Source organism: Branchiostoma floridae, chromosome 8, assembly GCF_000003815.2.
Source record: "Branchiostoma floridae strain S238N-H82 chromosome 8, Bfl_VNyyK, whole genome shotgun sequence".
Taxonomy (NCBI): Eukaryota; Metazoa; Chordata; class Leptocardii; order Amphioxiformes; family Branchiostomatidae; genus Branchiostoma; species Branchiostoma floridae.
Genome location: NC_049986.1, coordinates 24,919,237 through 24,935,961, shown reverse-complemented (window position 1 = coordinate 24,935,961; position 16,725 = coordinate 24,919,237). Strand labels below are relative to the sequence as shown.

The window sequence follows — 16,725 nt, the reverse complement described above, 5'->3', positions numbered from 1 at the left end:
TGTTCCATAAGTAACAGCATGGTCACAATTAGCAAGGGGAGGAAGAATACCATGGTCCACAAACATACCTGGTGAGTCAGTAATAATCAGATCAAGCACAGATGCTGAGGTGTCGGTACTACGAGTAGGTTCCGTTATTAACTGAGAAAAATTATTGTCAGACACAAATCTGTTTATCATACCAGCTGCATTATCTGAATTACCATTGAAATCACCAAGTAAGACTATTGCATTTTGCTGAGAAGGCCCATTGTCTACAATGGTATCTACCGCCCGCTGCAGGTGGTCTAGGAATGCCGTGCGCTCATCCACATTCTGGCCAGGTGGTCTATAACAGGTACAAATGTAAACAGTCCAGTTCTTTAGCTTCACCTCGCACCAGATTGTTTCAGAACCATCTGTTTCAAGGTCAGACCTTCTTTTACACGGTAGATTATTGGACGCGTAAAGCGCAACTCCACCCCCATGTCTGTTGCGGTCCCGTCGTAACGGGGATTGATATGACGATAGGCTAATATCTGAATCGGGAATAGTTTCATCACACCAAGTTTCTGTTAATGCTATCACGTCGAATCCGACATCTAGGGCAACAGATTCGAGTCTATATATACAAATGGTTTCTTAAAGTAACTAGTTACAATAAGTAAAACCTTATCATCAGTTAGTTTTATTGTGATACATGGCCAAGTCTTGTAAGCCTACATGTACACATGTAGTACATTTCTGTACGATTCTACTCCTAACAGTACAAACTAAAGGTGTATAGTTTACTAGCATATCTCTATATTGACTTGAACTGATTATCTTGACTCACAAAAATATATTTAGTCAACAACATCACAAAACTCTATAAGAATACACAAACAATGTTTATATTTTGGAAGAATTTGAATAACAAGTATTAATGAGTGTTATTATCACCATTGAGATAAAATTCTGACATGAATGTCAATATATATACACCCTAACGGTCTATTGTAAGAGTTCATTTTCTATTTGCAATTGCTATTTTCAAATTCACATCAATCACAAAAAATTACTGATAGATCAATATTTACACTCATACATCCTAACGACATGTTGTATAAAATGACTTAACACTCGATGCGACAAATTGTTATTATGGCTATTTTCAAACACATCAATCACAAAAAAAGATTTGCTGATAGATCAATATGTACATTCATACTTCCTAACAAACTGTTTTCTAAAACGACTAAACACTTCATGCGACAAATTTGGTTACAACATGAAATTGCAAAGTCGCAAAAAAAGTAAGCCTTCAATAACTGACATTATAGTAAAAGGCACAATGACTTAAGAGGGAAGCCTGATTTCGATATTCTTGTCAATTTCAATTAGGCAAAGCTTTCAAAGGATTGGTCAATACTCAATCTCCTAGCATATTTACGGCATTAGTCGGCATCAAAAGCCAGTGGCAATTTGATACTACTTTGTTGACATTGCTCGGAAATGTTGCCTATCTAGTTATAAACAAACAAACCTACTCTGATTACATACACTGTCTTAAATCTCTTATGCCACCGGTAAATATTTTCCAATTTGGACTGCCTCTAGAATTAAAGTTGTTAGGCTCTCTACGCATTTTACAAAAGCGTGCCTCTCAAGACATTCTGTCAATCCTACGCTGATGAATGTTGTGAACTCTGTTGCCTTGACATATGCTAATAAGATACTTACGTTTTTACAAGTCTAACTTGCTAGCTTACCCAAACGGTTAGCCACGGTTAACTTGTTTACCAAGATTAACTTGACTTTTAGCCTGACTTAAGGGCTAATCATGGTTACTTACTTACTAAATAGTTGTAAGGTCCCTTGACAATTCAAAGATCTGTCAGATGTTCTAACCTGGCTAAAGTTTAATGATCTTATCACATCTCTCAATCAAGATAGATATCTACTACTACATCAAAACTTTTCAATTATTCCACATTCCCTTGCAACAGCTCCTCCCTTTCTTTGTTTTCACTTACATCACATGTCTCAACTGATACGCCTGCTGGTCCAAGCGATTCGTGCAACCTAGCCCGAAATGTTTCCTTGCCTGTTTGTGTTGTCAAGTCCAAATATGTAAGCTTAGCTAACTCTCTTGGTATCTTACAGTTATCGTACTTAACGACAACAACACAGTTTTCTCTTCTGTCAAGTTTACGTTTCCAAGCAAGGTTCAGTTCATGCCTGCACCAACCACTCTTGATGAAGTTTTTGGACATGACCAATATTACCTTGCGGCTTTGGTAAATTGCGTCCGCCATATTGGTAAGTACTGATTCACCAGCAAGAAAGTCACGTTCATGTAAACACACGATGTAACCATTTTGTTCAAGATCATTTTGTAGATCTCTTACCCAAGGCGACTCTTTACTGCTGTACGAGATGAACACGTCGTATTTGAGGCATCCTTCAGTGGTTCCTGCATCAGACATAGATTAGTGTGCACATTTCATTACCTTTGAATTTCCGCTGAAGTACAAACCAGCAAATATTAAATCATCAGTTTAGCCTAGCTTAGCGAAGCTAAATGCCTCAACTATATCTGTACTAAGATAGCAAACCTGTTCCACAAACACACATTGGGAAGATCTTCTCAACTATATTTTTTAAGAAATTACTCTTGATGCTATAAGATATCACATCATTTGGCTAAAGATAAACTACAGCATAAAAGGTTTTTCTTTTAGATGTGAACATTTGTTTTTATTCATAAAAAACTTGAATCGCCCTGCAGGCCGCTTTTCATTGAGGTCATGGGGGCAGAGGAAAGGGTCAGACAAAATGTAACAAAGATCTTAGGACTTGTAGTGATTTGAACTGACCCTGACTTTAAACGTCGGTTGAAGAAAATACAGATGTATAAATAACTGTCCTTAAAAGGAAAAAAAATAAATCAACTCACTAGCATCATCATCTGGCTGAAAGTCGAGCTCAGGCAATTGTTCATCGTCTTCTCTTCGTCTCAGGAAGACCATGGAGAAGACTCCCACAATCAGCGCCGTGGCGATACCGATGCTGATGCCGCTGGTGATGACCGATGATACTGTATAATTACAATTTTTAGTTAGTTTCCACCAGAATGGCACCAGAATGGTAATACCGACACGAATACCGACCCAGGAGACGCGAAGTCCGTCCAATGATTGGGAATGATACTTCGGTCTGATGATGATGCGGAATTACAACTTTTTGATTTATTTATGGCAATCTAGAGGGCGACGCAACAGTTGCCATCTGCTATTGCCTAGCCTGGTATGCAGCCGTAATATAGCTCTTCTCTCCTCTTCGCAATTACTGGATACCAGGCTCGTTATTGCCACCTTTCAGTAGTGGTGGAAACGCTGTCTAATAAACCATATCATGAGCTCTCTCTATGTGGAAGGCAGTTACTGTAGTTTTTACCTTAGACTGATGTTTTTCTCTTAAGGTGCTTTCTTGTGAAAGTTTTTTATGTCTTGTACACCTAGCCTGTTTTCCACTGTTTTCCTCTACACACTCTTATATTGGGTAGATTAGCCTTATGTCACTGTATCATGTAGTTATGCATTGGTAGATGCCTTTCTTTGTACCTTGTACAACTGTACAAACAATAAATTTATATTACCCCCGCCCCATCCGTCCCTATTTCAGGTCTGGAAAGCCTGTATATAGTATGAGTTTCCAAATAAATTAGAAAGAAGAAGCCGTTTCGTCCACTCACGTTGGCATGTCGGAATCTCTCGGTCCCAATGGTTATCCTGACAGAAGACGACAGAGCTACCGACAAGCTCATATCCAGGGTCACAAGAGAACTCGATTCTGTCCCCAGAGCAGAAGCCGTTATTAGCGGTGATCTGGCCGTTCGTTATGCTGATTGTATTGTTACAACAGGCCTCTGGAATTGAAATTGTCAAGAATAATCAATTCGTATATATTCTTCTTCTTTTATCCCATGTTGACTGTTAAATACAGTAGTGTCGATTGAATGCGGTGCCACCTCACTGACAGTGGTGTTGTCCATGATAAAAACAACATAAACGACGTTTCCGGGCTGTACACTTCATTATCGCTACACCCTAGCTCTTCCCCTTTCATCACTTTTTCTGGTATGGACATTAGACAAAAAGAGCTATGTCTTACCTGTAATATAGACCTCGACCTCGCACATTGCCAAAAGGGTTGTGTTCTCGCCTTCCGGTGGTATTGCCTGTACTGACACATAACGGCCGTACATCGGCGGGTCGCAGTCCGCCTCAACAATAGTCTGGTACCCAGACCTAAGCCAGTAATTCTGTCCGCATTGTCCATTCCGTGTGAAGTCCTCGTTCGGCCCAAACCGCACCATTAATGTGTCTCCTGTAAAACAAGTCATGAAGTGACAAGTAGAAATGTTCCTGGTAAAGTCAGGCAGAATGTGTCACCTTCAGTAAAGACACCATCATCATCATCATACTAGTATCCAATACCAAACGACTTCACACAGCGGAAGAGGCGAGGAATATAATTGTTTTGCTTCACTTTTTGTACAAATATGAAAATCGTATCTCGATAAGATAATTGCTCGGATTGAGTGGTGATGGCCACAGTTTTGTTTTTGATGACAAAGAGTAATTAGGTAGCCATAGATGGCTATTGATGCAAGAAAGAAACACACTATTCGAAAGGGTGTCTGAAATCATACCAAATTTTCATTGTTAAAAAACACACAAAAGACACACTTCCTGCTAACATCGCCGAATCAATCTATGATAGAAAATGTGGGACATTTCCTTTTCAACTGTTTTTAAAGAAGAAGTCAAACCCCGCAATAGTAATGTAGGTTTAGAATCGTATCCGATATTCTGTATGTACGTACAATCAGTTAATCTTCATATGTTAGAATTTAGATTATTTACCTGTTCTCAATCACTTCATGTATTTGATTTTGTTCACCTGCAATTAGCCCCATGGGCATGAACTTGCAATAAATTTTCATTGATGCAAGTGCATGTAGCTGTAAACGTCCGTGCAGAAACCACTTACCAAAAAAGGGATAGACGACCCCAATGTTGACCCGGCTGACCCTGTAGTAACCTGCCAGGTCCACCTGCCACCATGGCTGATATTCCAAGTCTGTTGCAGCGCAGTCTTCAGTTGAACCATCCACAGCCTTTTCCGCTCCAACACCGTTACGAAGTGTAGAACTCTGCGATGCTTCCTTTCCAAGGGCCAAGTTAGCTTCTGCAAGTGAACAGTGACCGAATATATATTTTTTGACGGAGGTGTTCGAAATAGGACCATGATCGAACAAGTGACGGGGCTTCAGGATCGGTCCATTGAAGTTACCCCATGGGCATGAAGTTGATTGTTTGTTGAAGCTTTGTTAAAGCCTGTCAAAGAATATTTCAAAACATCTTACCTTTCTCACAGAATGGGCCAGTCCAGCGCACGTTGCAAGCACAAGTGTCATCAGCACTTCCCGTGGTGCAGTCCCCGCGGCTCTGACAAACTTTGTCTACTGTAACAGAGAACAGCGCGTCGCCTTCCCTGTGGGGAGGGGAGCTGCAGGTAGGGCTATCCTTGATCAAAGCGCGCCGACGTGCTGAAGTTAGTAGACCATGTAAACTACAGTCACACTTCCATGGATTTCCAGCTATGAGAAGGTGCTGCAGACTGGTGAGATGTGACAACATTGCAGTGGGCAGACTTGAGATGTTATTGTTGGACAGGTGAAGCCATTCCAAACTGGTCAGATTTGAGAATACTCCATCCGGTAGGTCAACTATACGATTATTAGATAGCCGCAGCCACTTCAGACTGGTGAGATGTGAGAACATTCCAGTGGGCAGACTCGAGATGTTATTGTTGTCCAGGCGAAGCCCTTCCAAACCTGTCAGATTTGAGAACACTCCATCCGGGAGGTCAGCTATATGATTACCAGATAGCCGCAGCTCCTGCAGACTGGTGAGATGTGAGAACACTCCAGTGGGCAGACTCGAGATGTTATTGTTGTCCAGGTAAAGATCTCTCAAACTGGTCAGGTTTGAGAATACTCCATGAGGGAGGTCAGCTATATGATTACCAGATAGCCGCAGCTCCTGCAGACTGGTGAGATGTGAGAACATTCCAGTGGGCAGACTCGAGATGTTATTGTTGTTCAGGTGAAGCTCATTCAAGCTGGTGAGATGTGAGAATACTCCATCCGGGAGGTCAGGTATGTGATTATCAGATAGATGCAGCTTCTGCAGACTGGTGAGATGTGAAAACACTCCGCCAGGGAGAACCCGGATGTCGTTGTTGTACAGATAAAGCGTCTCCAGGCTGGTGAGGTTGGAGAAATCCGCATCAGACAGGTTCTGTATGTTATTGGAGCTCAGATAGAGAACAGTTGTATTCAATGGTATGTTGGCGGGAACGACTGTGAGCCCCCGTCTTCTACAGTCAACCTCCCCGTCAGTTCCACAATCACATGTCTCCGGGCAGGTGACGGCAGCCGTGACGGCCCACAGGAGACCGAGGACACTGACTGCAGCAGCTCGGCACGTCACACGGCTCCTCTGCATGCTGCTGTTGTTGCTGGGACAATAACATCAGACTGTGAAGATTAGCTAGGACAATAACACCAGGCTGTACAGATTACAGCACAGAAATCAGGCATAACATTGATCATACGCTACTTTGGAATTGGGGTGGGAATATTACATAAAAGTTTGTGTTGATCTCCTGTGCCATAGCTCACGAAACGGTGCAAATTGTTGGAGATGTATAATTTGCTAAGGTCCATTCAGCATTGCAGAGCCAACTTTGATTAGTCATTTGCGTATGAAAGGGTGACTTTGGGGCCATTTTCCTCCTGAAATTGCACATTTTGGGTCTTCGTCTGAAAAGCAAAGTACCGCAGTCCGACATATTCAGTGCAAAATTTTAAAAATGGTGCAAAATTTCGGAATAATGTATTGCTGCATGGCCACAGCAACTTGCCCGCGATGTGGGGCTTCGGGTCGAGGACCTAAAGAACGCTATGGGGGACAGAGACGTCTGGAAGGAGAGGGTGGACTTGGTCCGGGCAAGCAGCCCGCGATGATGATGATGATGATGCATAGCAGATGTATTTTGGTGCCATTGTCTAAGAAAATGTGCAATTAAAACCAGTTATGCAGAAATCTGCCTTTAAAAGAAAAAATATCCGTGAATCATACACGCACTTCCTGAAATAGGAGCTACCGACTACAAGCAATCCTGGTGATATGTAAAGTTTACAAAGTAAGTTACAATTAAAAGTAAGGTATAATTCTACTCCCCACTCCGAGTAAGTCTTTCTTTGACCTTTATGAGAAGATAATTCTACTTTATTTGGAATGGGGGTCCTGAAAGAGTAAGCAGGAAAACTATTTACAATTGAAATTGGCGGTCTGAATTTAATTAATTTATACGCCTTTGCACTCACTATTAAGGCGTCATGGATGCCCAAATTATATTTTAACCCTGATTGGTTCGCCTCCTGGTCATTAGGTTTATATCTTTCTGTTGGATTTCAACTATTACCTTTCTTGCAGTTGGATAGCTTACAGTATTTCAAGCTAAACCCATTTCTATCTGATATTGCAAATGCATGGTACCAATATCAGCACAAGACCCCCACAACTCCAGCTGAAGCCAGGCAACAATTACTGTGTATGAATTCTAATATTCTTATTGGAGGGAAACCTTTCTTTTTAAGTTCATTTTTGAATAGAGGTATTTTGTTTATAAATAATATTTTGAATTCAGATTGTTCCTTAATGTCATATAATCAATTCTGTATGAAATATAGTAATGTTTGTAGCCCCCTCCAGTACTTGCAGCTTTACACTGCAATTCCTTCAAAATGGAAGGCTAGTTTGCTTGAGTCACCTCATCTTTTTACTTGTATTCCAGATCAATATGATAGTACATGGCTTAAGAATATTAAGATGTATGTATAAGTTCTTTTTAATGTCTTACAAGTTGACAGATGTGTCACATAATGTTCAGTTGTCATGGCTGTACCTCTTTGACACCCCAATCCCTTGGAGACAAGTCTATACTTCCATTATCCACTGCACAATAGACCCAACCACAAGATTTTTCCAATATAGAATTGTACATAGATTTTTACCAACAAATAGGTTATTGTACATTTGGAAATGTATAGACAGTCCACTATGTTCCTTTTGCCACGCAGAAGAAGAAACGTACCAACATGTCTTTTGGGACTGTCCTTATTTAGTTTCCTTTTGGCAAAACATTCAAAATAGGTTTCAACAGAAGACAGGGTTAAGACTTCACCTCAATGCTTTTAATGTTATTTTTGGTAATTTGCATTTAGACGCTCCCAAAATAGGCAATCTTGTTATTTTACTAGCCAAAATGTGTATTTATAAAAGTAGAAAGGCCAATCATGTTAACTTTCATTCTTTTCTAAATTATATCAATTTCTTCCACAAAGTTGAATATTCTATTGCAACAAGGAGGGGAAAACTGCTGAAACACCGGGGCAAATGGGGAACGTTATGCTCTTGATGGTACTATATTATTTCTTACTTATTTGATGCATTATTTTTATTACTTCATACTTGTGGATGGATGGTTTACTGTTTTGTAACTTCTTTCTTTTGATTTATGAATAAAATTTAAAAAAAGTAAGATACAAAAAGATAACACTAGTTCACCTTTATCAACGGGGTAACTATATCAGTTTTTTTTTTTAAATCCTATTCAGACCGGGCTTTTCTTGGACGGGGGGGGGGGGGGTTGTCTTCTCATGAGGCCCTCCCTTCTAAGTCCTATATAGTAACACTTAAACGATTTGTATTGTATAACCACCGAAATTTCAGGGAATGATGTAGGCAACATGTCTGAAGATTTTAAGAAATTTCACGTTATTATGACTCTACTTCAAGGTGTGCTTAATACATGTCACAGTAAGTGCAGATAACAGAACGATGATGGTTAAAACTTGTGTTGCCAATAGCAATATCAATGACGTCAAAATGACATCATACAATGACGTAATGCACACCTAAGATGCCAGTTGGGCTTCACCATATCATATCCAACACCTTCAATTTTCAAAAAACTTTTTTGCAACTTCTCATCACAAAAGGCAATCATTTAAATGTTTTTTGATGAAAAAATACAAGGTAGTTACAAATTCTAAGAGCTAATAAGCTAGTTATTCTTGATCTTGCCATATGGTCAGCCATCTTGGATTTTGGTTGTTGACGTAATCAAATCAGCATAATTTATGCATATTTACTCATGAAGGATATTCCAGATAGCCTAAGATTTTATTAATGTAAGAAAAAAGCAGTAATATAGCAAATAAAGGTGAAAAAGACATTATTACCAAAATGAACGATTTTTGGTCAAAAATGACTGCCAAGAAACGGTTACCCGGGCAACACGAAAAGGGGAAAATTGATCAAACTTTGTAAAATTATTGTCAACAATATTGCAAGAATACTCATTAAGTTTGGTGGCTCTAGCGTAAGCCGTTCTAGCGTTATAATAAATGAAATTTGCTGCAGTCCTCAATAGCCACCCCCGTTATATACGCTAATTCTTGTTGTGTACAATACGCTCTATGTCATACATGCAAATGTTTTACACATTTACATAATCTATGCATGTTGGTGTTCTCCCTCTATTAACTCACAAGTATTATATTTACATTTTTTCGTATCTTCATAAGTACTATGCAAATTAGGCTCTAATTTAGTGCTGGGGCCAATGCAAGCTTCCCGGTATATAATTATTCCTTTCCCGGCGTATATATTCCCGGTTAAAAATCGCGAATACACCTCCCGCCCAAGGGCCCCAGAGACGCCGGTAAAGGAGGCTACATTAAGACATATACACCCACCCACTCATACACTCACAATCATACACACGCACATACACACACAATCACACACACGCACATACACACACACACAATCACACACTCATACACTCACACCACACATACACACACGCACGCGCGCACACACATGCACACACACAGTCCGTACCGTGTTTGTGCTACAGGATAGAAAATCACCACATTAAGTAGATGTTTACCACTTTGCCTGTGGCCTTGCACTGTCTGTAGGAGGCACATTGTATTACAAGGGTTCTCTGTTGAATTTTTGATTGGAATTTGGCTTAAAGTAAAAACCAAGGTACAATATTTTCTACTTACCTCTGAAACACTTTCAATACGCAACTCATAAGGAATCAGGATAAGCAGAAGTGTGACAAGTCCTTCAGGAAAAAAACACTCACCTGTGCTGCACACCTGTCTTGTACACCTGTCCTGTCACCTGTACACACCTGTAAATGCCGTCTGTAGGTGTTGATATGACCTTACCAGGTGCACCAAAGTGACCGAAACACACTGAAGTTATGTTCTAACGAGTTAAATTCAACAAATTGGAGGAAACTTTGTTGCGCGTCTTCTTCATGAGGAAACAGCTTGCAGACTAACAGTCGGGCGGAGTTCCCCCGCAAAATCCACCAACTAGTCATGGTCTAAATATGGCACATGATGCTCATACCTCTCGGGTCGACAGTGTTTTCAGACGCAGTTGTTCTTTGTTTGATAGGTATCACAATTACACCGCTTGCTTGTCAAGACTCGAGCACCATCGGCTGCGCCATTGTAAGCGCCGGGCATCAGGTGCAAAGGAAAACAAAAGGCAAATAATGAAGGGAACATGAGTGACTGGGTCTTTATGGAAGCCTTTTGAATGTGTAAATGACACTTCTTCCAGGACCTGTAGACGTGCAATGCCGGAGGTTTGTTACGGCTAACGATATGACCTGGCTGTAATAGGGTACGGCCGCGCCCTTCGTCATTGTGTTAGCATTTTGGACTTGTCGGTCTGCATTATACAATGTAACATTAACGTTTTTTTGTGTGTCTCTTTTATTGTGCGGCAATACTTTATAGAATAAGACACCATGGCGATGGAACTGTACAGCCGTAGGCAGCGCCAGGGGCAGTTGTAAGGCTTATAGAAGGATATTTTCGAATACGTGTTCATCTTTGTTCCAACACAACAGAAGAAAGACTCACCCTAAATTTTCGGTCGAGTACTCCGACGTTCTTCAGATAGATGATTCGCTGCACTTATGTTCCGGAAGTCGTCGGATGACGTCAGGTAGCAGCGAATCATAGAAAGAACCTGCCACCATCAGGGTTTAGAGAGTGTTGATGCGCCCTTATGTACGTATGAAGAATTTTATTTAGAATCCACTGACAGGGAGCGTGTACGTTACAGGACCATCGTTTCACTGCCAGCGCGCCGGACCTGACACACTAACGTCACCTTTCCCGCAAGATTGGTAGCATGACAGTATTCGAACCCAGGACCTATATGTCTGTCTGCACAGCTTATTTTTCAACATGTCATGTCCTGGAGGCTATACATGCACCGACCCAGATATAAGAATAGATAAATAGATGCCTGAAATATCTAGCGAAAAACACTTTAGGTGCTCGTAATGACTAAACTCGGATTTGCCTGAGTTTGAATGAGTAATTTGCCAGCGTCCGAAACGGCTGGAAAGTCCCGGGTATTTTAGGCAATGCTTCACAAATGACATCATTGTTTACTGAAGATACCTGACCCCGCAGGTACATGTATACACAATGACGTTAGGGGATCATGGGTCATGGGGGATCCCCTTCTAACGTCGGTATATAAAAACACTCCTGTTGTTAAGGGCAGCACAGCCAACTAACACAAGCGAGGGTTCTGATGAACACAGCAGTGCGACAAAGTAAAATCTAAAATCTATCGGTCCAAATTTGTCGCCTCTTTCTCGGGACTATTTTTTACCGCGGATGTACTGACTTTGTTCTGCGGTCTCAAGCACACCTGTGCCGTTGGTCATCGCTGGTCACGTAGGGCAGGACTTGACTGAGCTGAGGTGGAAAAGTAGGACCCTACCAAAATACCATACCACCACAGCGTGACCAGTCTGGCACACAGACTGCAGAAGCTCTAAGACTTATTTATCAACTCAAGAGGTGGCAAAAAGGTGAGTTTTGAACTGTATAAGTAGTGAATGGCGTTCGAGCTATTTCAAATCACAGCCAATTGTAGCCTACCCGCTCAAATTCAACGTTTAGCGTTGTCGACAATTTATTATTCGTGAAGCGTTAATTCTAGCTTTCATTCAACGTAGCAATTTATTTGTCATCCTTAATTCATCGTTAAGTGTTGAACTTCGTTATCGTAGCCGAACGCCCAAATTAAAACGGGATGTCCGTTTGTGTTACTGTTTTGCCGATCACGACACCCAAATCTAGCTCTCTGTGTGTACACATGTATAGGGATGCGTGTTAATCATTGCTGTCTTGTTAACCTTAACGTCAAAAACTGTTAGGAAAAAATAGCTACAAATGCACTTCAAATAATGTGCAAATGAGCATGCAGGAGGAAATCTGTCCAAGTCTGGGTACCGATTTATAATTTATAACTTCTGAAGATAAAATTGACAATCTCTTCTACTAAATTCAAGACATGTACCGGGACGTCTACATTTTTTAAGGTTTGTGTCACCTGCCACCCCCCCCCCCCCCCACACACACACACAAAATCTCGGGGAAAAAACTGGTGCAGGTAGTGTAAGTTTAAAATCTCAAGCAATCTTATACGTTATATCATATATACAGTAGCAGCTTGAAGGTGAACGAACGAGGGAAGTTCCACTGCTGACTTTACTTTAAAACATCGGCAACCAACAGAAATTGTTTGAATTTGACCGTTACTTTTTGTGACGGTTGGTCATTAGTACCTCGTCTGCTTGAAACTGTCGGTAACCGTATTTCAAACGGCTGGAAAGTCCCGGGTATTTTAGGCAATGCTTCACCAATGATGTCATAGTTTACTAAGGACACCTGATCCAGTACTCGTCGGCAGCAGGTATACACAATGACGTCAGGGGGTCATGTAGACAGACCGATTACGACACCCAAATCAAGCTGTGTGTGTATAAGGAAAGCGTGTTAATCCTTACAGTCTTGTTAACTTAAACGTTAAGCGTCAGCCCAACAGCACCCCCCCCCCCAACTCGGGGTGTGGGTGGGTGCGATGTGAATAGCATGATGTGAAACTGTGCCATGGCAGCTGGAACATGTGGTGTTTGTTTTTGCAGATGACTCTACAAAACAACAAATTGGCGACTAGAAATGAGATGACCAATGAAAACAGACTGGTCAAGGTCACAACCTCCATCACATCTGAAGGCTGTCTTGTTGCAGATATATCAAAGTAAGTCACTTTAGTTCACAAAAAGCTAATGTCTATTGTAATTTTCTAGTTGATCATACAAAAGTCACTGTACTTTTTGTCGTGTCAATAAAGCTTGTATTGTATTTATTGTGATAATTGATAAATGACGTCGATAATGCTGTGTTGCTTTCTTCATTGGAAAGAAAACATTCAAAAATTGTGAAATTAACTCTTTTTTTAAACTTATGTCGACGGTGGAACGTACCAATGCATACATGGTTCAGTACTTCTTCTGAACATTACACCAGCCCGTATTCTTATAGGACACCGATGAATTGATGACGAAATAGTACATGTAGTATAAAAAGATATAAAAAAATTAACATACATAAAATGTTTGAGAAATGTGACTGTCACTGAATTGTGTAACGAATCAAGTACTGTCTATGTGCGTCGGCATTTAACACCAAAATCTGTGACATCTTTCTGTCCAATCTGTACTACACCCTATTTACCGTGATCTGTTTTGTAAAATTTCTCCAGCCAGTACAGAGAACACCTACAGAAAGGTGATGAGGCTCTACTTGGGGGAGACCTGGACTCGGCAGAGCAGCACTTTGCAGATGCACTCAAGCTTGTACATGTCAGAGGTAGGAAAGAACTTATCTTGGAACAATTTTGCGCATGTAGATTACAGACTGAATATATCTTAATTAGACGTATCAGGGCTCGAAATACTGGGTGCATGTGCACCCAGGTGCACCCAAAATTTGAGCTAGGCACCCAATTATTTTCTGTGGGTGCACAGGGTGTACCCAAATATTTTCTTAGGTTTATGTATGTAAAGATATCAAAGTATACTAGTTTACATCATATTCTTGACATCTAAGTGTTAGAAAGATAATACAAATGTCTGTCATAGTACATGTTTAAGAATTTGATAGCTTGTTAAGTTGTAACTAAGTTTTATTATTAGGCTATTACTTCAATTTAAGTGGTGCACCCAAAATTTCACCCAATTTTTAAAGCAGGGTGCACCAGTGCACCTAATCCCAAAAATGAATTTCGAGCCCTGCGTATGAATGGAAAAAAAAACTACACTACAGTAACGTCTACAAGCTAAGGGAAAGTGAGATTTTAACAAGTAAATCAGACCTTGGTAGCTTGTAAACCATCTGAAATAGGAACCCAGGAATAATAATTTGCCATATACATGTACCTCAAATGTGGCATTTATTGGTTTGATTGTCAGTTTTCATGATATGTAGCTTTTTTGGTCATGAGAAATGTATTCTTTTACATTTCCCTGCAGATCCCACAGGTCTACAATATGAAAAAGAGGTCCCACCCCTACAGAAGTTGGGCGATGTCTACTGCAGGCGAGGCTGTCAAACAGGAGACGGGGGAGACTTTGTCAAGGCGGCGGCGCTGTACCAGGCAGCAGTGGCCAGGTCGAAGAAGAAAGCATTAAGACGCAAGCTTAACAAAGCAGTTACAGAAGCTGAAAGATTGTTTCTTAAGTATGTCTTAGCTATAGATGCTATCACTGACAGAGTGCATGTAGATAACACTTGTAAACATAAGGATGAGCTTAAGAAAATCCGGGGCCAAATCAAACGGGAAATGGATACAATCGATAGAGATTTGAATCCCTACATACATGATGAGGAAAGTCAGTCAGCAAGAGAGATAGAAGCCAAGCGAGCTGACGCTGTCAGACAGCTGTTTGAGAAGATTGCAGGAGATAGAAAGGTGTTCATTGGGCAGCTAGTAGATGAGTGTATCGCAATGATGGGTCCCCCTCCCTGTAAGTATGCCCTGATAGGTTTGGGTTCACAGGCCACAGGACTGGTCACTCCATACTCAGACCTGGAGTTCGCCATCTTGATAGAGGAAGAAAATGAAGCAAATGTCGCGTATTTCCGGCGACTGACTCACTACCTGCACCTCAAGGTGGTCAACCTGGGAGAAACCATCCTCCCAGCCATGGGGATAACAAGTCTGAATGACTTCTACTCAGACGACCCACTAGACAACTGGTTCTACGACTCTGTTACACCCCGTGGGTTTGCATTTGATGGCTCCATGCCGAAAGCAAGTAAGACCCCACTGGGCAGACAGGGACCTTCGACTGAACCACCCATGGCCAGTGAACTCATTCGCACACCAAGGAGCATGGCGGGTACCTTAGAAAAGGACATTTCACTGTACCTGAAGGAAGGATATCACCTAGCCAACGTTTTGAGAAATGTTTGTTTGATAGCAGGACAGCAGGGTTTGGTAGATGACTTCGATGACATTGTAGCAGAGACATTGCAGAGCAACTGTGGGGAAATGGCCAGGCGACTCGCGGAAGAGACGTTGCGCGAGAATCTGGTGAAAACCCCAGATCAGGGACTTTGTGATCAGCTTCTGGACGTGAAGAAGCAAATCTACCGATTCCCGTCAGTTGCAGTGGACTGTTTGGCTCTTTTTTCTAACATCCTACCATCTACAGTTTGGAAAACAGTAGAAGAAATGAAAGAGAAAGAGGTTCTTAGTGCAGAAAACTCGCATCACTTGAACGTGCTGGTCAGTATATCAGCAGAACTCAGGCTGAGAACCTACATTGCAAATGGCGGCCAGAAGGAAAACCTGTCAGCTCTGTCGGCAATGCCTGCATTACAGAACGGCAGTGATCAGCAAACCACTGAATTACAAAACGTGCTTTACATTTCTGAAGTGAATCAGCTGTTCAGATATTACTTCACATCAGTTCCCCTGAAGCGCTTGTTGTCAAAACGACAATTTTCCATAGAGCACGGTTGTCAGTTACGGGACGTTACCTTATTTGTGAATTCCCCGGCGGCAAAAGGGGAAATGTACCTTTCCTTGGGGTATAAGGACGCAATCAGATGCTTCCAAACGGCCTTGGATCTGGACAGAAACTTAGATGGGCCGGAAACGGCTGTAGTACTCAGTAAATTGGGGTCAGCTTGCCAGAATTCTGGAGATCACAGAAAAGCAATCATCCACTTTGAACGGGCATTGCAAATGCTTCAGAAAGCTCACGCTCCAAGCGTTTGTCATGCTGACATTGCCAGCTCACTCATCAATATGGGAATAGCGTGGTACAGATTAGCTGATTATGCAAAGGCCATCATCAACTACTTGGAGAAGGGCCTGGACATGTGTCGGCAGGTTTACGGGCCGGGTGCTGCACATTCCGACATGTCCATCGCGCTCAGCTCGCTAGGGGCAGCCTTCATCAAGCTCGGGGATCCCGAGAAGGCCCTCAGGCGGTTCGAAGAGGCACTGCAGATGATACGGGTCCATGGTACGAGAACAGAACATCCGGACATTGCCACTCTACTTCAGGACATCGGTATAGCCTGGCACGGGACCGGGGACTATAAGAAGGCCGTAGGCTATTTTGAAGAAGCCCTGAAGATGAAGAAAAGTCTATATGGACAGAACACAGCACATTCCACCATTGCGTCCTGTCTGTCTAACCTAGGCTCCGCCTGGCGCG

General features: G+C 41.7%; 1 long non-coding RNA gene across 1 annotated transcript; it reads left to right on the top strand.

The window, feature by feature from the left end:
* Nucleotides 1-11,822: 11,822 nt before the first annotated feature.
* LOC118421736 lies at nt 11,823-13,848 on the top strand. Its single transcript, XR_004831866.1, has 3 exons — nt 11,823-12,018; nt 13,138-13,253; nt 13,758-13,848. It is a non-coding gene; the product is annotated as an uncharacterized LOC118421736 (long non-coding RNA).
* Nucleotides 13,849-16,725: the final 2,877 nt, after the last annotated feature.